The sequence below is a fragment of the Symphalangus syndactylus genome, chromosome 6 (assembly GCF_028878055.3).
Source record: "Symphalangus syndactylus isolate Jambi chromosome 6, NHGRI_mSymSyn1-v2.1_pri, whole genome shotgun sequence".
NCBI lineage: Eukaryota > Metazoa > Chordata > Mammalia > Primates > Hylobatidae > Symphalangus > Symphalangus syndactylus.
This window is the reverse complement of record NC_072428.2, coordinates 42478561-42502473: the sequence shown is the minus strand read 5'-3', so window position 1 is coordinate 42502473 and position 23913 is coordinate 42478561. Positions and strand designations below refer to the sequence as shown.

The window sequence follows — 23913 nt, the reverse complement described above, 5'->3', positions numbered from 1 at the left end:
CTTATTTTGCTGATTTGGGTAGATTGGAATCCCCTGTTTTCAGGGGAAAAAAAAAAAAGGTCTGTTTTGGGATCTGTTGCTTCCTTAAAGTTTCAGTTTGATCATGTGGCATTTACTACGAGTGACTCCACTTTGATTTGGTCTGGTCTGTTGGGCCTAGCGCAGGAGCTCACTCCAAAACAACAGCCTGGATCACTTTTGTTTAACACACTGCAGCTCCTGAAGAGCTGGACCGTGCCTTACAAGTTTTGTATTCCTCACAGTGCCTAGCAGCAAAAAGTGCTTCACCCGGGAGTCCTCAGGGAACTAACTTGTTTTCCTGAACAAGGTGGGACTGCACTTCAGGGGACCTAGCGGGACCGCAGCGTGGCTTTCACTGCCACCTGGCGGCAGACCCATTATGCAGGTTTTCATGCAAATTAAAAAAGCTGCTGGGCCCCAGGCCAGCCGGCCAGAGCAGCTGAGCTAAGGTCCGGTTACCGCCAGGAGCCAGGATGTTACAGTGGCCACCATGATTATTAGTACTGGGACAACCGCTGTCTATGCAGCTGTTTACACTTTAAAGAGCTTTTATTTCCCTCAAACTACCCTCAATCTTGTGAAGTCAGTGGAACAGCAATTACTATTCTTATTTTACAGATGGGTAAACAGAGGTGAATAATACCAGTAACAACATCATCTACTACCACAAAAATAACAACAACCTCTCCTCCTCTTCTCCCACCTCCAGTCCCTCCTTTATCCTAATGATTGCATGCTTAATGTGTGCCAGGCAGCGGGCTAAGGGATTTACAAATATCATGTAACAGACTCTTTGAGTTTTGGTCCAGGCCTTAAAGCCAAGTGCCCATACATTTTAAGGCAGCGCCTATAGAAATATAATGTAAGCCATGTATGTAGTTTAAAATTTTCTAGTAGCCACATCTTATTTTATAAAAAGAGATGAAATCAATTTTTGAGATATTTTGTTATTCCAATATGTCAAAGATATTATTTCAACTAGTGAATATAAAAAATATTAATAAGATATTTTACATTATTTTATTTATACAAAGTCTTTGAAAGCTGTTGTGTCTGTTACACTTAGTACAATCCCGGTTTGGATCAGCCATACTTCAAAAGCTCATTAGCCATATTTATGTAGCTAGTGGCTGCCATATTGGATGGTACAGTTCTAAAGAAAGGAATTTGGCCATCTAGGCAGGCCTTGCCAACTGGAAATCTCCAACATGATTATGAGCCTTATCCCACTATTCTGACCATTTGTGAGAGAAAGTAGGGGCTGAGAGAAAGAGAGCTGGGGAGTGGAGATTTCTTTGAGAAGAGTTGTTGGAGTGCTGTGTGATTTCCTTCCCCTGCCCATAGAGGAGAGGAGGGTAGTGCCCTTCCTCCAATTTCAGACAAGTAAGGGAAGCTTCATGAGTTTATACAGTACAGAAGCTGATGCCTGACTCATGCCTGGAGAAGCCAAGAGGTGAGCCTGGCTGGAGATGACTCTGATGTCAGAACAAGGAGAGAGGACTACAGAGTGAATTAGGTGGATTGTGCTGATAGCCGGGCAAGGGCCATAGCCTCCATGGGACATTAATCAGCTTGAGGGATCCAACCCAGGGACCTCATGCCACTACAGAGAAGCTTCCTGGAACGTATCAAAGGATCAGGGGCTTGAGGATGGGAGCAGCTGCATCACTCACAGCTGTGGATGGTATAGTAAAGGAGCCTCAGGTAGCGGGTCTCTGAGAAACCCACAAAAAGTATTCCATGAAAGAAAGAGCTAGTACTTTGGCATCTGCTACCTACAGGGATCTAAAGCTGGATTACAATATTATGTATGGAAGGCCTTGTTCTTTTCTTCAAATCTTGTTTCTCCCTGCATGTGACCCAAGAGAAGGCCTAAAATCACAGCTTGAGCAAGGGGAAAGCAATGGAGCAAGGAAGGGACAACACTGACCACGGCCCTCCTTTCCTTCTGTGGCTTCTCCAGTAGTGCAGATGTTATATGAGGGTGGGGGCAGGCAAGCACTGAAATTCCTAGAGAAGGATCCGAGACTATGTGGCCTCAGCTGGGCCTTACCCTGTTGTTTGACAAGGCTTTCATTTACTTTGGTGACAATCATTTATCTCATGAACATTTACTGAGCACTCAACAATGGTAGCTGCTGTTATTACTATTCTAGCCTTTATTTGGGTTAAAATGTATTTTAATAAATTTTGATGGCACTGTGAGGTTAATATTGGAAGAGGTATAATACAGGTAGCTTAATTAGACATCTCTGTTGTGAACAAAAGAAATCTAACTCAAGCTAGCAAAAGTGAAAAAGTGAATAGAGTGGCTCATATAACTGAGAAATTTAGAGGGGATTAACATCAGTAAGTTTGATCCAGGAACTCAGACAATATTATTAGAATTATTTTTCTTCAATAGATTTTTTTTCCTTACTTCTTGTGAGGATCATGAACTCTCTTATCATAGATGGCTTCTCCTGCTGAGCTGGGGAAGATGGCTGTCCATTGCTCCAGACTTGCATCTTTCCAATACTGTAACCCATGGGCAAGATAACATCTTTCTGGCTAGTGGCTGTGGGAATGTTGGCCTGACTCATTCCAGTGTCCATCCTTTGGAGTTGGGGATTAGGAGATGCGGTATGGCAATTGACTGCATCTGAAACACAAGGATTGGGGTTAAGTTCCCTGGAAAATATGAAGGTGCTATTGCCAGAGGTGAGATGGAGGTGCAAGCTGAAGCAGTGAAACTCCATTGTCCACCACCCACTCCAAGGAATGAATGCAATGTGCCATTGGAGCACAAATGAGACTGTGACCAATATTGCTTTCTTATTTAGCACCTTTTCGTTATAGTACAATAATAAAAACAATAATAAATCTTATTTTTTATTTCTACAAGTCTGTACTTTCTTTTTTTTTTTTTTTTTTTTTTTTTTTGAGACGGAGTCTTGCTCTGTCGCCCAGGCTGGAGTGCAGTGGTGCGATCTCGGCTCACTGCAAGCTCCGCCTCCCGGGTTCACGCCATTCTCCTGCCTCAGCCTCTCCAAGTAGCTGGGACTACAGGCGCCCGCCACCACGCCCGGCTAATTTTTTGTATTTTTAGTAGAGACGGGGTTTCACCGTGGTCTCGATCTCCTGACCTCGCGGTACTTTACTTTCTATAAGCAGCTTTATATCACGTCAATGACATGTGCTTTGTTCAACCAGATATGTGTATCTGGCATGAATTTCTTCAATTTTTCCTCAAGGAATTCCTGACATTCCTTGTCAAATACCTCACTTGTGTCCAGATACATTTAGAATATTTGATTTCCATAATAGTCTTCAGCCGGAAATCTTCTATTGGCCCCTGCAGACCTGCTCTCCACCCTGTCCACCCTGCTCTGTGCCCCAGGAGCTGACCGCATGGATTACATCAATGGCTTTTTGGCCCTCTGGTTGAATTTTCAGTTGAGTTTGCTCAATGGAGACAAAGGAGTTTGGAAGGAAAGAGAAGGAGGAGTTCGGAATTTAGGATATCTCCAAATTCCCTTAATGCGGGGTCACTTCTGGCTGGGCAAGTGTCTCTGCATTTAGTCCCTCTGTTTGCACGCTGCTAGATCCAGGGTTCAGGCTGCCCCCACCCCTTCATGCTCAGAGGTAGCAACATCCCCACTGTTACTAAGCCCAAGATTCGGTACTACTCCTTGTAATTTTTGTACATCATGTTCATCTTTGTATATAGTCCCTTTATACAACTTTCTTTTAATGTCATCCTAATTTGAGTACGCCATCTGTTACCTGCCAAGACCCTGCCATAAAACCTGTCTGGAAAGCAAATGAAAATTAGTTGGCTGTGATTGTCCTTGGTGAACTGCACTGATTACTTATGATTGTTGCTTTCTTGTCTACAGGCCCACAGACCTTTCTTTTTACCTCTTCCATCTAGATTCTTGTAGAGAGCAAAAGTCAAGCTTGGCAGCCTGTAGTTTCTGGAACACCCTTAAAAAATACCTGTGTTTGCTGGTCTCAGTTCTTCAAGATCCTCTATTCTCTAAAGTGCCCTAGACATTTGGCCATTTCACCCTGTTAGTGTTTCTCAGTCAGAATAACCCAGGTTATGCTGTGTTAGCAAACAATCTCCGATACTCAATGACTTAAAACAAAAACAGGTTTCTTTCTCATTCCTGCTATGTATCTATCATGCATTAGGAGGGAGCTCTGCTCACAGCAAACACCCAGGGGCCCAAAATGATAGCACTGACACAATTCAAATGGTGCTGATTGCTGTGCCAGAGGAAAAGAGAGCACTGGAAGGTCTTGAATAGACAATTAAATGCTTGGCCTGAAAGTGACACCAAACGTGTCACATGGCTTCATTCCCTAACAGGGGGCTATGAAGGTAGTCTACTGAGTGCCTGTCTCTTTGTGGGGAATGTAGTTATTTCAGGAATATCTCTTACCTTTCCAATCAGGTTATAGGCTCTTTGGAGGGCAAGGATTTTTTTGGTACTGCTTTCTCTTAGCTTATGTCTGCATGCAAATCATGTGATCATCCACTTGAGGGGCAGCTTGTCCAACTACGATTTTTAAAAGTGAATGACATATGAAAGCAGGAAAGTGTGCTACATGTTACGCTGTTTAGCCAGCAGTTGCTGAGGTTTTGTTGTGTGTGTGTGTTTTATGTCATAGTAAATACTAGTTTTTCTTATAGTAAAATCTCATACAAGAAGTAAAAAGCATAATACAAAAACAAAAATGTATTTTGTAGATGCATCGGTTGTACTATCAAGTTTATTTTGAAATAAATATACAATTTTTTTTGGAATCAACACAATGCCTAGCACATATTAGGCTAAATATTTGTTGAATGGATGAGTAAATATCATTATCTCTGCTTATTCTCTTAGCCTCATATATCAGCTTTTTCTTATGTTGCCAGGCAACAGAGAATGTATGTTCATTTTATGGTTAGTACAATATGGAGGAGCTGAGCTATGTGCAAAATGATGCCAATAAGGTGAAGTAAAGAGGGTTCTTAATGAAATACAAAACAGTGGAATCTGGACCAGAAGGGCCTTTTATTATAAAGGGGGTTAAGCAGGAGGCAGAAAGCCACATAAGCCACACAAGCCACACTTACTATTTGTTGGCCTTTGCTAGCCTTACCTGTGTCACTTCAAGTCACCTGGCTTCCTCAGCCTGAGTATAAAATATGATTGAATTAACATTGAATCTCACATCATGAGAGCTATGAGTCCCATCTGCTCACAGAGGAGTTTCAGGTGCTCTCATAGTAACCCCCAGGTATTTCTGCCTACCTGCACTCAGGTGTGAGTCCATTCATGCTTCTCCACTCCTGCCTGCAGGCTGCTGCCTAGAAGCCATCCTGTCCCTGCTGATGGTGCCCTTGGTTTATTGTACTGCTCTGTCAGGTGCAGCTGTCTGTCTTCTGTTGGTGGCCCCCTAAGCCTTCAGTGGGGGTCTGGTGTGGTGTGAACACCTCTCCTTAACTTTGAGTCACACTGGGTCACCTGGCTCTTGAAGCAGCAGCACAGATGCCTTCGTGAACAGAGTATCCTCAGCCTCTGACTCCATGCCCCGACCTTCCCCATCCTCTGCCCCACTCCGCAGCCAAGCTAACTATTCCCCATCACCTCTGGCACACCCTACCCCTACTCTCCACCCCTGGCCCTGGTTGGGGATGGCCCAAAATCAGTCCCTCAAACTAGGCCAGGGATCTATCAGCCTTTTCTTCTTCCCACCTTGGTCCTCATCATCCCCTTTGCCCCAAGGGCCTCTCTACCCCATCCACACTCTCACAAACTCTCAGGATTCTTAACTGCAGCCAGTGGATCCCTGGGCAGTGTTAGCTAATTTTACTTGCTAAGGAGCAGCCACAGACCCAGCCAAGAATCCTGTGCACTTCCAATATTCCATTTAGCCCTGCAAATTAGGCAGTTGTTATACCAAGAGGTCACTAACATTGCTCGTGGTCAAACAAGTAGTGGGTGGTAGAGGATTTAAACCCTTGCCTGCCTTTGCCTTTTCCGCTAACAGCACATACTGCTACTGCAGAGCCACTCCTGACCCTATTAAGAAAAAAAACCTAATAGAGCAATTTGCTATTTCAAGTCAGGACTCTTTAAAACCCTCCCTTCCCAAATCCTGTCCTCTCTGTGTATTCCTCATCTCAGTAAATGGCACCACCACCCACCTAGCTTTCTCACGCTGGAAATCTAGGAATTATTCTCCATCCTGCTTTTCCCTCACCCCTCAGAAAGTGCTATCAGTGTTACTTACAAAATGCAGCTCAGATCCATCCAGCCACCACATTGCCACTACCCCCATCCAAGTCTTAACTACTGTTCTCCCTCTCTGATCTACTGTTAATGATCTCCTTACTGGTCTCCTTGCCTTCAGGATGGGCCCCTTCCACTTAGTTCCCTGTAAACACCCCCTCTATTAGGTCTCAAACACCATGCCAGCCTCCCTTGTGTTTGTTGATCACATTTCCAAATATTCTTGAGTGTGTTTTCCCCACCTCACCCACCCTGTGCTCTGTAACTTCCTTTATACTGGATCAGGAAGGCTTCTTCCCTGCCGGGTTGGAGCAGCTAGACAGACATCCCCCACTGTGGAAGTAGAAGAAAAGCCTGCAGATATTCAACTGGAAGCAAGCAAGCAAGAAAATGTTGCTAGTCTAAGCACAAGACTGAATATTCCAGTGTAAACTTGGCTTGTGAGTGGTTTTTTTTTCTTTCTCTTCAAGAGATTAGTTAAAAAGAGGCCAAGTCCTGCCCTGGGGAGAAGACAAGGCAGGGACAGATGGAAAACTCATCAACCCCTGTGGACATGCCCCCTTTCTGTTGCCCAGCATGCTCAGTTACCCCTCAGAATGTGATGTGGTGGCAGGGGGTTTGGTACATTGACAGGTGCAGGGGGGCAAGAAGGGGAACTATTTCCCATTCAATAGGGGCCTGAGTAGAACAAATTTGTAATTTCCCTTGAGTTGGAACAGGAGTCAAACAGCTCCATCACTTTTGTGAGACTAATGTCTGTCTCCCTAGCTAGACACTGTGCTCCATGAGGACAGGACTGGGGTCTGTTTTTTGCTGTTTGTGTGATTCAACAGTATCAGATACACTGTAGACACTTGATATTGCATGAATAAATTGTAAATATATATACACACACATAAGTATATGTATATAAACATAAATGTAACATATGTGTGTGTGTTTATATGTATGTGTGTATATCTTGAGTTGAAAAAGTTTGAGGCTTTACTTTGGTTAATGTCCACTCTTAAAGAAAAAATTCAATGATTCTTATTAAAGCATGGTAGGGAAGATTTTATTCAGGAGATAGGTACAGGAATTGCTGCAGTGGGGAAGAGAGATTGGGCTCAACTCCAATTACAGCATGGAGTGGGAATTTATAGCCAAGGAGCAGATTGGGGGTCAGTGGATGGAAAATTACTAAAAGAGGAAACATCAGTGCTAAGGAGGATTCTGATGTAACTGGCTAAACCAATCTAACAATATTATTGCTGAAGATAGGCCAGTGTAATCAGACATCACCTGGGAGATAGTGGAGGATGAGGAATCTGGTCAGATATCCAAGGTGTTATATATGATTCGGGGATGTTCTTGCTAAACTGACTTAGCAGGGCTCTTTGCTAAAATGAGATTTTACAACAAAGTACACAGATAGGCCTAGGAGAAAGTTCAGAAGCCTGACTAAAGTTTGGCCAAGCAAAGAATCTTTGTCACCACTTTGCTTTTCAAATTTAACATTTCTCAGCAAAATTTAATAAAGAGCAGAAAGGACTAAAAAAGGTAGTGAATTCTACAAACCTTTATGTGCTATTATATGACTATATGAAGTTCTTGCTTTTTTTTTTATTTTTAATCCTGGCTAAGCAATAATTGTCTATGGGGCTGATCCATTGAGATTTCATCAGAATCTTTTTGGGGAGTGGGTGTGATGTAAAATTATCATTGCTTTGATTTAATTTTTAGCCAAAATAGTTTGACTATTTCAAATTACCTTAGAAGGCTGGGCGCAGTTGTTCATGCCTGTAATCCCAGCACTTTAGAAGGTCAAGGTGAGCAGATCACTTGAGTCCAGGAGTTTGAGACCAGCCTGGCTAACACAGTGAAACCCTGGCTCTACTAAGAATATAAAAACTAGCCTAGTGTGGTGGCAGGCACCTGTAGTCTCAACTACTGGGGGGGCTAAGGCATAAGAATTGCTTGATCCCGGGAGGTTGAAGTTGCAGTGAGCCGAGATTGCACCATTACACTCCACCCTGGGTGACAGAGTGAGACTCTACCTCAAAATAAAAATAAAACTAAATTTACCTTAGAAGAAGAAGATATGGGATTTTTATGTTTAACAAAAGAGGACAGAAGGTAAAAATGATTGAAAAATTCTGTTCTTAAGTGAGGAAACCAGTGAGCACCACAATAAAGGGCTTGTCTTTTTTTTTTTTTTTTTTGATAGGGTATCAATCTATCTCCCAGGCTGGAGTGCAGTGGCATGATCATAGCTCACTGCAGCCCTCTACATCCTGGCCCCAAGTAATCTCAATCCTCCTACCTCAGCCTCCCAAGTAGCTGGGACCACAGGTGTGCATTACCATGCCTGGCTAAGTTTTCAAATTTTTCACAGAGATGAGATCTCACTTTGTTGCCCAGGCTGAAAATCTGAATCAGATTTTCAAACTGGTTTCAAACTCCTGGGCTCAAGCGATCCTCCCACCTCAGCCTCCCAAAGTGCTGGGATTACAGGCATGAACCACTGTGCCTGGCCATTTTGGGCTTGCCTTATATATATTTTACTATTTAAAAAAATCTCTGGTTGGTCAGGGGGCCAATTCTTTCTAATATAAATCAAGAAGCTTTTTGAAGGGAGGTAACTATCTCTTTCCTCTGTATAGATCAGGATTACGTTGTAGCAGCCAGGATGGCCTTGAGTACACAGCTTTGATGCTGGCAGAACAAAGACAGGTTGTGGCCAGTGAAATGTCACACCAGCTGATAACAGTGTGGAGAGAGGGTTGACTTAGAACAGATGAAAGGGGAGGGTGTAGAATACAGTGGAATACAGCAACAATTGTTCAGAAGCTGCAGGAAAGAGACAGTAGAGGAAAGCAGAAAGTTGTTATGATGACAATGAATCTGCTATGGTTCTTTAAGTGGTAGAGACATCACATCCCAAAACAAATAGATGTGGTTTGGCCCTTTATCTTCCAGCATTAGTGAGACAGCAGATCTGCCATTGTGTGTGTGCCTGTGTGTCTGCACCTGTGCACCCACGCATGGCCTTCCCACCTAATGATTGTGCAGAGCCCTATGGCTTATGGGTCTTTCGAAAAGAAATCTCCTTGCAGGTAGGTACAGCTCTTGGTAGTACTTGCCTGTGTCCTGTTGGATCCATTCAGAAGCAGTGGAGCCCATGCTTGTTACAGCAGGCAAGAATACAGATCTTTGCCAAGATTCCTAAGCCTGGTGCCCAGTGTCCTTAACCATCTATTTGTATAACTGCCTGGTGGGTTCATCCTGCCTGCTGCACAAATAAACATTACAGCATCGCAGTAAAGAAAGAGTTTAATTGATGTGAGGCCAGCCACGTGATGCAAGAGACAAAGACTAATCAATCTCATTGAAGGCTCCTAGGTCAGGAGTTTTTTAAAGGCTGTCTGGGGGAAGGGGTGGGAATGGCCAGGTAATGGGTGCTTGCTGCTGATTGATTACGGTGGAGATGAAATCAAGGGGGTTGAAGCTGTATTCTTGAGCTGAGTTGCTTCTGCATGGGGCCACAGGAGTGGGGTTAGAAGGTCCAGGTGGAGCCATGGATGTCAGACATGCAAAAAACATGAAAATCTCCCTCAAAAGGCCAATCTACAACAGTGATGTTATCCACAGGACATATCTTGTGACTAGTCTACACTTCAGCAGTATTTGGGTTCCTCTCCTTCCCCTAGCCTGATGGCCTTTCATTAGCTTTACAAGAGCAGTTGAGTTTTGGGGCCTATTATCATTTAAACTAGAAACTAAATGTCTCCCAAAGTTAGCTTAGCCTAAGCCTAGGAATGATTAAGAGAAAGGCAAGTTGTGTGTGTGTGTTCTGGGTGGGTGGGGTGGGGGTTATATCAGATCTTTTTTAACTGCTGTAATTTTCTCACCGTTATAATTTTTGCAAAGGTGGTTTCATTTGGAGTCTCTAGTAGTTGCTCAGCATCCCTGTCCTCTCTTGGTCCTCAACTGTAGTATTCCAATTCCCCCCATTTCAGGGAAGACACATGTGACTGGCCAATTAGAGTATTGTATCTTATGACTTTAGTGGTTGGCTTAGTAATTGACACATACTCTACTGAGAAGCCAATTAGATTTTTCGGGGTAGAGTCTGAGACAGCTGCTGGGGGGCCATTTCATGGCTCCTGACAATGAAACCAACAGAGGGAAACACAATGTTGAAAGATGGATAGAATTTGTTTTCATGGTATCTTTTTGGATCACTGGATCAACCTATACCTGAAGGTTAGTTACTCTTGGACTTTCCAGTAACGTAAACCAAAAAATTACCCAACTCCTTTTGTCTTTCTTCTTCCTTCAGCCTGTTTGGCTGTGTTTTCTGTCACATGCAATACAAAGAATCCTAACAGACAATGTGTCCTGCCCCACTGGAGGACTTTGTGTGAGGCAAAGGTCATGGACATTGATGAATCCAGCATCTCTCCTCTATTGTTCAAGTCTCAAAGAATGTAATTCTTTTCTGAGTGTTTTCCCTCTTTGTCAACTCTTGGAATACTTTCCACTCGGGAACAATCCGGCTCTATAGGTTCTATGTGACTAGGCCTTTGAAAACAAAAGCCTGTTAATTCTCCCATAAGGCAAAGGTCACTTAGGTCTCTAAGACACAAACGTTTGACTGTTCTTCCAGTAATGGGGGAGGGAAATTTTACCTTTTCATTCGCCTACAGCTGCGAGAGTAAGCTAGAATAAATATCTCAATAAATTACCTGTTAATTAACTTTAAAGATGTAGAGCTAAGGCAGCTATGTCTTGATAATAGAGTACCTGACCATTGACTCAGCTTCAGACATGCCAGAAACATCATAAGACTAGGACAGCAGAGCAAGACAGAAGGAACCTGGCTCAGCCCTCCCTTATCAGAGAACACTTGCCAGCTGCTGACTGAAGAGGTGTGTGGCCAGAGTTAAACTCACAGAGCAGATTGCCAACTTAAATGCTTCCACCTCCAGGTAGCTAAGAGTGAAGGAGGCTGGAGGGGCATAGGGCATAGTGGGTACTATTGCAGACAGGAGAGGCTGGTTCAATAAAGGGGCAGCTGTTACTTCACACAAACTACTGCTGCCATGTGGAAAAACAAGCCCAGTGTGGCTCCAGTTTAAGGAAAGCCCTAAAATGTGTGAATTCTAAATGTTGGCAACTAATTTTAACACTAAAAAAACAAAAACAAAAACAAAATGGTACTATTGAGCTAAACAAAACACACAAGAAGGCCAGGTCAGCTTGAAGACTTTAAACCTCTGCTAGATAGTCCATAATTATTTATATACTTCCATAGTAAATCTGCTTATAAATTCATGGTGTGTTGAGATACTATTCTTTTAAGTTCAAGATAAATAGTCTCCTTCAGATAGCATATTCATCAGAAACCAGATTTCCTTGTCAGGTGCCTGGCTTGGACCACAATGAGTGATGGGTGTCTGAGCTGATCTGTTCCCCTTTCCAGGCACTGCACCTGTCTTCCTTTTGGTGAGAGACATCTCCCTCTCTTTGTACATGTGGTTTGGGTGGGGCTGAATCAATCCCTGAATCCAAGGGTTAGCCTATACCCTGGACTGGCCAATCAGAGACCATAGTTGGACCACAGTAGACTGGGTCAAGGTTGGGGAGCATGTACAACAAATGTCAATGAGACAGTTCCTGGTTTTTGTGTCTTTTTGGCAAAAATTGGGAAAGAAAAGTTCATTTTCCTCTAGGGTTGCTAGTTCTGAGGATTATGAAATCTGGAGAATCCAGGTGCCATCTGTAGGTGAGGGCTTGGGAAAAAGAGTGACACCCCCCACCACCAAGGGAAGCAGATTATAGGGGAGGGGGAGGTGGGAGAGGGAGAGAGGCACAAGGACCAAATTTTTGTCCCTGATTCCAGCTAAGCCTGAAGCCACATCACATCTGAACTCTTTATTAGGTTAACCAAGCTTTTCTCCCTTTCTTAGGACAGTTTTAGTTGGGAGTCTCTCACTTGTAACCAAAATAACCTTGTCAAATACATACTGTCATGCTAACTAGTATAGCACAGTACCTTGGACATCTTAGGAGCCTTGGAGCCCAGAGCCAGGATTGACCCCATTTGTCTGGCATACAGGGACATGTGTGAACCCGACATTGAGGCATAGAGAGACAGGCCGGAAAGGGAAGCAGGGCTGATAGAATTCATCCTTTTAGCGGAGGTTAGTGTTAAGATGTGTGCTGGAGAAGCATCCCACGCTCAGTCTGTTTTGCTATAACACTTGTGTGTTTGTGTGTGATTTTAACATAAATTAGCTCAAATGTGGTTGATGTATGGTGGAACAATGTCAGTAAAATGGGATATTACACTGGTTCATCTGTGATGTTCCCAGCCAATCAGCATTTTGCACAGGCAAATGTCAGAAGACAAAGGCGGAAGGCACAAAGAGCTAAATGCAGCAGGCTGATGAGGGAAGCAGTGTGGTCCACAGTTCTCATTTGCTTCGTCTCTCTGACCTTAGGCGAGCCATAATCTCTGGCTCAGGAGGGCCCATGGCTCAGTTCTCCCTGATCCTGTGCAGTTTTTTTCCTTATTTTCATGACTCAGAAGACTATGAGTTCTCTTACATTGTCTTTCATCAAATTACCCAATCTTTCTTTCTTTTTCTTCTTCTTTTTTGAGACAGTCTCGCTCTGTCACCCAGGATGGAGTGCAGTGGCATGGTCTCAGCTCACTGCAACCTCCGCCTCCTGGGTTCAAGTGATTCTCTTGCCTCAGCCTCCAGAGTAGCTGAGATTACAGGCATGCACCACCACGCCTGGCTAATTTTTGTATTTTCAGTAGAGATGGGGTTTCACCATGTTGGCCAGGCTGGTCTTCAACTCCTGACCTCAAGAGATCTGCCCACCTCAGCTTTTCAAAGTGCTGGGATTACAGGCGTGAGCCACCGTGCCTGGTGGCTTTTTTAAGGCAAAGTCCTTTATTTCCTGTAGAATTTATTTATTAGGCACTGAGTGAGCATACTCTTTAAACTGTCCTGGTATTTTAATTAAGATTGTTATTACCTTTGTTAATGTTCTGGTTGCAAAGCTGCATATGTTTTGAATTGTCTGCCTCAATCCTATTTTCCCTACAAGTCTTAATTATTTTTAGTTTGCATTTTATAGAAAGGATGTTTCTCTTTTCCCATAAGAAATATATATATTTGATTATTGCAGAAGTACCTGCATTTTTTTTTTTATAGGCAGAGTGATAGCCATAGATGTGCTGACTCTGGACCAGGTTGCTTTGGTTTTCAATCATTTCTTTGCTTTTATAGAGTATTGGTAAAGTTCAACCTGACTTCTTATAACTTTCTTGTCTAATATTTAAATATAAAGAACACGTACCTGATTCCTGGGTCCTAAGCTAAACCCAGAAGCCTATCTGGAATCCTGAATCAGATTTTCAACCTGGGAGACCTAGCACATGCCAGCCTCTCAGCATCCAGGAGGGGCCTTTAAGCAACACCATGTACACCAACAATGCAGCATAAGCAGATGCTACACACTGTAAAGGAGGCGGGATGCAAGCAGCTGGAAAATCATGGTACAAAAAAAAAAACACCCAATGTCTGCAAATTGGGTAACTCTTATTAGCTCTAAAAAGCTCATTTTCTTGGTTAACTAGTTAAGCAGCTGATTAAAGGCACAAGACTATTTAGGCACCTGCTTATTTGTTCATTTTCTTTTAAACTTTGGACAGGAGATGGCGCTCTTGAATGTAATTTGGCAGAGGATCACTCAGCATTAGCGCTACAAGGACAAATTCAGCACCTGCAAATACTTCCTTCTTAAACTGAGAAAATGATTTGGATTTTCTGAGGGGGAGAAGAATGCAATTTTACAACCAGCTAGAAGTTGAGTGGCTAAGAACATAATAACACCACCTGTCATTTTTAATTTGGATTTAAAAATTCAATTAATGCTGATTAGTGGTGGGGACAGGTGCAGCCCCAATGCTGTGATGTTAAACCAGGAAGTAATATTTTGAAGTTGAAAAAGTCATTTGAGGAGGAACTAGTTTTAGAGCTTATCATAATAGAATAAAGACAGGTTGGTACACTGGAGTGTGGTAGACCTGGATTTAAATCTTGGAGACAAACGCCAAATATATCCGCTTACACCTTCTAGATGTGCCTTAGCAGGTTATCTGAGCCCCTTATAAAGCCATTATGGCCAGAACTGAGTAATGAGGAAGGAGGTCTTAAAAACCAAAGAATGTACATCTTCAAATACTGCATTTTAGGCAGTTTCCACCTATATTTGAAAAGCTAGTTCTAGAATGCGGTGGCTTGAGGTCTGAATCTTACATGGAGATGTCAGGGCCAAGAGAGTGGAATCCTAAAATAGAATCATAGCAAACACTTATTGATGGCTCACGGCATGCCAAGCTCCACAGGAGGTGCTCTGAACGTGTTCTCTTTTTTAATCTTTACAGCAACATCAGGAGGTGGTTACTTTTATTATCCTGTTTTACAGATGAGGTAACAGAGCCTTAAAAGGGCTAAATAACATGCCCAAGGTCAGAAAGGTAGTAAATATTAGAGCTAATAAATTGTTCATCTGGGTGTAGAACCCACACCGTTAATTACTATGCTGTACTTAAAACCTTCTGAGGGCTTTCAAAGCCATGGGATAAAGGCCAGACCCCTTAGCCTGACACTCAAGGTCTTTTATGAATCAATTTCAAGCAAGAGTAGATCAGAGAAATGGCAGTGCTATTATCTGAGGCCATGTCTAAGGCAGTGACCACTGATCATCATTACTGAAATTGTTCTGGAGCAGGCACCCACAGTATGTGAACGTTTATTCATAATTTACAGGTTCTATTGTCAATCCATACATTAAAAATTATTAAACCTTAATTTATTTCTAATTTTAAATACATTCTAAATAATGTCTAATAGTTCCCTCCTTCACTCCAGTGGAAGGTCTTTCTTATCTGTTGCTGTGTACACTCTGGAAATCACTGGTTTAAGGTAAGGCCAGCTTTATCTAGTTCTCTGCTCAGAGGACAGAAATTCTTCTCTCTTGTCAATGTTCAGGAAAGAATAGCCAAAGCAATCCTAAGCAAAAAGAGCAAAGCCAGAGGCATTAGGTTGCCCAACCTCAAACTATAAGGCTACAGTAACCAAAACAGCATGGTACTGATACAAAAGCAGACACATAGATCAATGGAACAGAATATAGACCCTGGAAATACAGCCACCTAATCTTTGACCATGTCAACAAAAATAAGCAATAGGGAAAGGACTCCCTATTCAATAAATTGTGCTGGGATAACTGGCTAATCATATGCAGAAGAATGAAACCGGACCCCTATCTCTTACCATAAGCAAAAATTAACTCAGGATGGATTAAAGATTTAGATGTAAGACATAAATCTTAGAATCTTAGAAGAAAACATTATTCTGGACATCAGCTTTGGGAAAGAATTTATGACTAAGTCTTCAACAGCAATTACAACAAAAACAAATATTTACCTCTAGTTAAACCAAAGAGATTCTGCACAGCAAAAGAAACTATCAACAGAGTAAAGAGACAACCTACAGAATGGGAGAAAATATTTGCAAACTATGCATCCGACAAAAATCCAACATCCAAGATCTATAAGGAACTTAACTCAACAAGCAAAAAAAAAAAAAAAAAAAAAAAAATCTTATTTTTAAAATGGGCAAAAGACATGAACACTTCTCAAAAGAAGACATACAAGTAGCCAAAAAACATATGAAAAAATTCTCCACCTCACTAATATTAGAGAAATGCAAATGAAAACCACAGTGAGATACCATTTCACACCAGTCAGAATGGTTATTATTAAAAAGTCAAAATACAACAGATGTTGGCAAGGCTACAGAGAAATGACAACACTTATACACTGTTGATAGGAATGTAAATTAGTTCACCCACTATGAAAAGCAGCTTGAAGATTTCTCTTTGAACTTAAAACAGAACTACCATTTGACTCAGCAATCCCATTACTGGATATATACCCAAAAGAAAACAAATTATTCTGCTGAAAAGACATATGCACTTGCATGTTCATTGCAGCACTATTCACAATAGCAAAGACATGGAATCAACCTAGGTGCCCATCAATGGTGGATTGGATAAAGAAAATGTGGTACATATACCCCATGGAATACTATGCAATCATTAAAAAGAATGAAATCATGTCTTTGTAGCAACATGGAGGCAGCTGGAGGCCATTATCCTAAGCGAATTAACACAAGAACAGAAAACCAAATACTGCACATTCTCATTTTTAGGTGGAAGCTAACCACTGGGTAATCATGGACATAAAAAATGGCAGCAATAGAAACTGGGGACTACTGTGGGAGACAAGCAAGGGTTGCAAAATAAACTACTGGGTACTATGCCTAGTACCTGGGTAATGAAATCATTTGTACCCCAAACCTCAGCATCTTGCAATATGCCCAGGTAACAAAACTGTACATATACACCCTGGATCTAAAATAAAAGTTGAAAAAAAAAAATGTTCTGGAAAGCTCAGGCCCTGAGAGATATTAGGATTGGCACACTTATGCTGAACAGTCAGAACATTCTTACCCTGGTGTGAGTAGGTGATGAGAATCATAACTTGGTAAGCCTGGAGACAGAACCAAGGAAAGCACAAGGACTGAATGATGCTTATGCCCATGGTGCCCAGGATGGGCAAAGTCCATTGGCCAACGCGTCACCTCCCATAAACAGTGTATCAGATGTATTAGTTTCTAGGGCTGCCATAACAATGTAAAAAACTGGGTGGCTTAAACAGCAGCAGCAGTAGTTTATTGCCTAACGGTTTTGAATGCTAAAGACCTGGATCAAGGTGTCCCAGGGGCTGGTTCCTTCTTAGGGCTGTGAGGGAGAATCTGTTCCATGCCCCTCTCTTAGCTTCTGGTGGTTTGCTGGCAATCTTTGGCTTTTAGACACATCACCCTGATGTCTGCCTTCATGTTTACATGGTATTCTCCCTGTCTGCATGGTTCTTCACAAGGCATTATTTTTACAAGGATACCAATCATATTGGATTGGAGCCCACCTTCCTCCAGTATGACTTCATCTTAAGTATATCTGCAATGACTATTTCCAAATAAGGTCACATTCAGAAGTACTGGGGGTTAGGACTTCAACATATCTTTTCTGGGCACACAATTCTGAATTTGGCTTCTGTGACTCTCCCTTTTCTAAACTTATCTGTGGGACCTGATTGTTCCCTGCTGATCAATGTTTACTTGCTTTAGATCAGGGTTTCTGATTCTCAGCACTATTGACATTTTGGACCAGATAATACTTTGTTGTTGGCGAGCTGTCCTTTGCACTGCAGAATGTAGAGCAGCATCACTAGCCTCTACCCACTAGATGCCAGTAGCACCCTACCCCTTGAGCTGTGACAATGAAAAGTGTCTTCAGACATTTTGAAATTTCCCCCAGATGGTAAATTCATCAGTGTAGGGAACCACAGCTTTAGATACAACCATACATTGACATGAGCTCCAGCTGAACCCTAGGATCAGGGACCCATTCTGCTCCTGGAGATTTTGCATTCCTCTGCTCTCCTACGTGCATCTATTATCCAGTTTCACTCCCAGAAGGTAACCTTACATGCCTCCCAGGAGCTCCTAAGACCCTGTGCTCCCCAAAGACTGATCTTGCAGTTGCCTGAACTCCTCTTGCACTCTAGCAGGACTGTGACCAGCCTGAGGGCAGGTGCAGCATCTGACCCATTTCTCTATCACTCTGTCCCCCTGCCTGGGGCCTGGCATCCCACCCTTGACCCAGTATATTTTCCAAATGAAAGAATCCTAGTGTCTTCTTATTCTGATGGTTTCCTATTTGTTACCAACGTATCTCTTTTTTAAATAGGAAAACGACTTGATTGAGATATAATTCATATACAATTTCTCGTGTAAAGTATACAGTTCAATACTTTTGGTATATTCAGAGCTCTGCAATCATTGCCACAATTTTAGGACAACTTCGTTACCCGCAAAAGAACCACCATACCTATTCTCAGTCACTCTCCATTCTGCCCAATGGTGCCCAACTCTGAGCAACCAAGAACCTACTTTCTGTCTCTATGGATTTGCCTATTCTGGATCTTTCATAGAAATGAAATTGTATAATATATGTGACTGCCTTCTTAGCATGTTTTTTTCTTTTTTTTTCAAATTTCATCCATGTTGTAGCACATATCCATCATTTGTTTCTATTTCCAAATAATATTTTAGTTTATGGATAAAACACATTGTATTTAATAGTTGGTGGATATTTGTATTGTTTCCACTATATGGCTATATAAATATTAGCTTTTGAATATGAATGTTCATATGCTATGAACATTTGTATATAAGTTTTTGTGTACCCCCAAACTGGGTCATATAGTAACTCCATGTTTAATCTTTTGAAGAACTGCCAAACTGTTTTCCAGAGCGGCCGTGCCATTTAACATTCCCACCAGCACAAAAGAAGTGAAATTTAAATGGCTTGTTCCCGCCTTAACTGATAACATTCCACCACAAAAGAAGTTAAAATGGCCAGTCCTTGCCTTAACTGATGACATTACCTTGTGAAATTCCTTCTCCTGGCTCATCCTGGCTCAAAAAGCTCCCCCACTGAGCACCTTGTGACCCCGACCCCTGCCTGCCAGAGAACAACCCCCTTTGACTGTGATTTTCCTTTACCTACCCAAATCCTATAAAACAGCCCCACCCCTATCTCCCTTCGCTGACTCTTTTCAGACTCAGCCTGCCTGCACCCAGGTAACTAAAAAGCTTTGTTGCTCACACACACACACACAAAACAAAACAAAACAAACAACAACAAAAAACATTCCCACCAGCAGGGTATGTGGGTTCCAATTTCTCCGCATCCTCACTATCACTTGTAGTTGTCTGTCTTTTTAATTATGGCCATCCTAGGGGGTATGAGGTGGTATCTCACTGCGGTTTTGATTTACATTTCTTTGATGGCTAAGGATGGTAAGCATCTTTTTATGTGCTTATTGGGCCATTTATATACTTATTTGGAAAAATGACGATTCAGCTCCTTTGCCTATTTTTAATTGAGTTGTCTTTTTATCATTGGGCTATCTGAACTCTTTATAGAAGAGTTCTTTATACATTCTAGATAGGAGTTCTAGATATATGATTTGCAAAAATTTTTCTCCCATTCTACAGATTGTCTTTTCACCTTTTTGATAGTGTTCTTTGAAGCACCAAAGTGTTAAATTTTGATGAACTAATTGATTTCTCTTGTTACTTGTGCTTTTGATATCCCCAGTATATCTTGAATAACACATACACTACAGGAGCCCCTCCCAGACAGTATTGAAATATCATTGCCTTGACTCTTCCTGATTAAGACAGACCAAGCTCCTTAGGGGAGTGGGAACAGGGCATAATCCTACTTTATTAAATTTGTATCCTAAATAGTTCCTCGGGGTTGTCCTTGTTCTAGTAAAGTGGTTGAAGACATGGGCTCTCCAAATGGGTACCTAGGCTAGAATCCTCTCTGCCATGATTCCTGTTACCTTGAGCAAACTACTTAGACTCACCAAGCCTCGGTGATCTCATCTATAAAATGGGGGAAATGGTAACCAATCAGCATTGTTGTGAGGATTAATTGGGTAATGCATATAAGGTGGTTCACACAGACCTTGCACATAATAAACATGTTAGCTATGCCATTATTATCCTTAGAACTTGGGACAGAGAAGGCTGTCTGTAAGTGACTGCTGAATCAATGACCGAAAGAAGTATTATTGTGGGGAACAACCCAATCTCCTACTTAGGGTCACAATTCTGGTGCTCAGAGTGGGCAAACAGAAACATTCACTCCCTTAGAAAGCAGGTAGGAGAAACTTCTTCAGTTTTATGAGGGTAGGGCAGAAAAGTCCCTGTGGGAGTTGACATCAAAAGGATTTTCCTGCTATACCAAAGGGATTTGACAGAAACTCCACTGGAGGCTTCCCGCAACCTCAGCATTTCCCTTATCTGGGGAGGTCTGTGAGGGTCTTGGGGACAGCATCTTCTGCTTCTCTTGTTAATTGTCTCCTAAAAATCCAAAGAACGTAGATAATTGTTCCAGGAGGAAATAGTGCTAGGCTTTGATTCTTACAGCTGGCATTAAAGCAGTGTCAGCATTTGTTACAAAGTCCCCTAGTACACACTTTATACCAGTGCTCCTCGCCTTGGGTCATTACTTCATGACGTTTGTTAAGAAATATGCTTTCTTTTTCACAGTCAGAAGTTTCTTCCCCAAAGCCTGCATCTCTCCTTGGTTTGCCTCAGTCTGTTTTGGTGGGATTGAAGCTGAGTTCACAGGACACTGAACTCATGTCCATTTTTTTTTTTTTTTTTTTTTTTGAGATGGAGTTTCGTTCTTGTTACCCAGCCTGGAGTGCAGTGCCGTGATCTCAGCTCACCGCAACTTCCACCTCCCGGGTTCAAGCGATTCTCCTGTCTCCTGTCTCAGCCTACTAAGCAGCTGGGATTACAGGCATACGCCACCAAGCCTTGCTAATTTTGTATTTTTAGTAGAGACGGGGTTTCTCTGTGTTGGTCAGGCTGGTCTCAAATTCCCTAACTCAGGTGATCCACCCGCCTCGGCCTCCCAAAGTGCTGGGATTACAGGCGTGAGCCGCCGTGTTCGGATGCTTATGTCAATTTTTAATTAATAGATGCTCCTGAGTAAAGGCAGATTCTGGTTCTGGGGTGTTACTAATGATAACAGGGCAAATAATTTTCAAATCTAGATGAGTTAAAAGATCATCACAACAAAGAAAAAATGTAAGATGAAATTACTTATATTACCAAAAATGCAGATTAAGACTACTTTAAATTCAGTTTTTCCTACTCTTTGGGAAGCTCAAAAATTATTTTCCATCATTCCCCAAAAGAGGAAAGCAAGATGGCTACTTTGTTGGAGCTGCATTTATTGGACTTCCCCAGTGTGTCTCCTTAACAATCTGAAGGTGCTGGGGTGTTAGCTTCCACAGAACGTCTAGAGCTGGGTTTCTGGGGCTCACTTGCATGAGATATGTAGTATGTTCCATGAGCAAGAAAGAAATAGGGGTTTAGAGATCCTTGAAATGGAAGGGGATGTGTCAAAGCAGCAAGGGTGAGGCTTTCCATATTAATGGATGCTGCCCACGAATCCAGTTGGGGTGAGGAGGAGCATAGAAAACAGCAGCATAAAAGGTTACAATTTCAAAATTAGGAAAAAAAAAAGTAACATCAGAAAAGTTATGGCAGTTCCTCAAAAATTAAACCTGGAATTACCATTTGCTCCAGCATTTTCATTTCTAGATATATACCCAAAATAATTGAAAACAGTCTCAAAGAGATATTTGTATACCCATGTGCATTGCAGCACTATTCAAAATAGCCAAAAGATGAAAGCAACTCCAGTATTTATCACTGCATAAAAGGGTTGACAAAATGTTGTATCTACAGTCATCCCTTAGTATTTGTGGGAGATTGGTTCCATGACCCTCGTCAGATAACAAAATCCATGGATGCTCAAGTCCCTTATATAAAATGATATTGTATTTGCACATAACCCATGCATATCCTCTTGTATACTTTACATCATCTCTAGATTACTTATAATACCCAAAAGATTGTAAATACAATGTAAAAAGTTGTTGTATTGTTTAGGAAGTAATAAGAAAGAAGTTTGTACATGTTCAATACAGATGTAACCATCTTTCTTAATAAATATTTTCAATCCAAGGTTGGTTGAATCCATAGATGCAGAACCCACGAATACAGAGGGCTAACTGCACATATAATGGAATATTATTCAGCCATAAACAGGAGTGAAATTCTGACACATGCTACAACATGAATGAAACTTGAAGGGCCTTGAATAATGTGTAAGTGGTTTGGATACTATTGAACAAGCATTTTCACTTCCATTGTAATATGATTATGACCTATGGCTCCTAGGCCACAGAGCTGAGAGGAGCTGAGACTAATATCAGGATAATGGTCACAAATCACACCCTACCCTAGATGCAGTACCCATAGGAGCTCTCCCACCAGCTGTATATGCACAGTTCCTTATACTTTTCTGTTGGTGCCTTGTTTCCGAGTATGCCGTGGAAACAATGGGTGGAAGGGCAGTGTAGAATATTTCATCTTTTATTTCTCTTAGATTGCAGCATCTTTGCCTTTGGATTCAGCATGAGTTCAATGGAACAAGGGATAATCCATGGTTATAACAGTCGTCATGCTGTCTTTAGCTTCACTTACCTCCCCAACCGGCCCGCCATCTCTGAATCTAACTTGTGCTCTTTGCCTTCAGGGTGAATTCCTTCCCAGAATACTCTTGGGCTTTTATTGCAAATACCTTCTCAGTAGACTGGCACCTCTAAGTCTAGTCATACCTAGTTCCTATGGTAACCACAGAGTGGCCTCCAGCTGGGACTCACAGCCATGTTTGCTTTCTGTTCAGGTATGCCCTCTCAGAAATGTGTTCATTTCTCACACTGAATGCATTTTCCACCAGATGTATCATGAAGACCAATTAGATGTTTTATTGTATGAATCATCTTAAGGCCACACATTCTCATGGCAATATCATCCTCATCAAGGTGAAAATTCATTCTTAGTTACATGGTTTATGTATAAAGTGTAGACATATATACCATATATAAACAGATACACAGTGTATCTGTGGTGTTAAAATTTCATAGGGAGGGTAATTAGGAAAAAAATGTCTAAAAAGGCTACTGAAGGAGACAATGAAAAACGTTTGAGAAACATTCTCAAGGTCTCAAGATAAAAGGACTATTTGTAGAAATTACAAATATACTGTCTATATAATTATCTTTATGTCCACACTTAAGATTTCCATTTAAAAGAAATATTTGTAAACAAAACAGATGTTCAGATTTCTGTTTTAGAATGTGTCTACAGATGTCAAACATTCCAAGGAAGCCTCTTATATAGGCTGTATTTTGGATACGTCATATATTTGGAACTCTAGGTTTTTTTTTGTTTTGTTTTGTTTTTTTTTTATGAAAACATGGCAATTTCCCAAATGGTTTCATTGGCACTGGTTACCATCACTGAATTTTAACTGAAAACCCTTTGGGGGCAGCTGTGATCAATTAGATTTTGATTATTGGCTAATCATATACATTTAAAATATATCCAAGAGACAGATAATACAGTTAAGTATAATAATTAAACTAATACTATGATTAAAAATATTTTAATCTTTCATCAGTTCAGAAGAAATGTAAGAAACATGTTTTATATATACAATTTACAAAGAGCTTTCCTATCAGCTCCACTTGGTAACTGTGTAGCTCATTTGATCCTCATAACAGCCCCATGATGTAGGGTTATTATTTTACCATTATTTGCTTTAGAGATAAGGAAACTGAGGATCAGTCAGCTTGTTTGCTTTGTTCAAGATGACTTAGCTGCAACGGTGCTTATTAGACAGTTTAGGCTGCCATAACCAAATGCCACAGAGTGAGCGGCTTAAACAACATAAGTTTATTTTCTCACAGTTCTGGAGGCTGAACTCCAAGATCAGATGTTCCCAGGGTTGGTGTCCTCTCTTCCTGGCTTGCAAATGGCTGCCTTCCTCACATGACCTATCT

At 41.6% G+C, this 23913-nt stretch overlaps 1 long non-coding RNA gene across 1 annotated transcript in view; it reads right to left on the bottom strand.

Moving 5' to 3' along the window:
- LOC134737007 (uncharacterized) overlaps nt 1-23913 on the bottom strand; it is a 69971-nt gene extending 46058 nt beyond the window's left edge. Inside the window, exon 1 of the long non-coding RNA XR_010121523.1 lies at nt 23819-23913. This is a non-coding gene — a long non-coding RNA (uncharacterized lncRNA). The remainder of the gene's footprint in view (nt 1-23818) is intronic.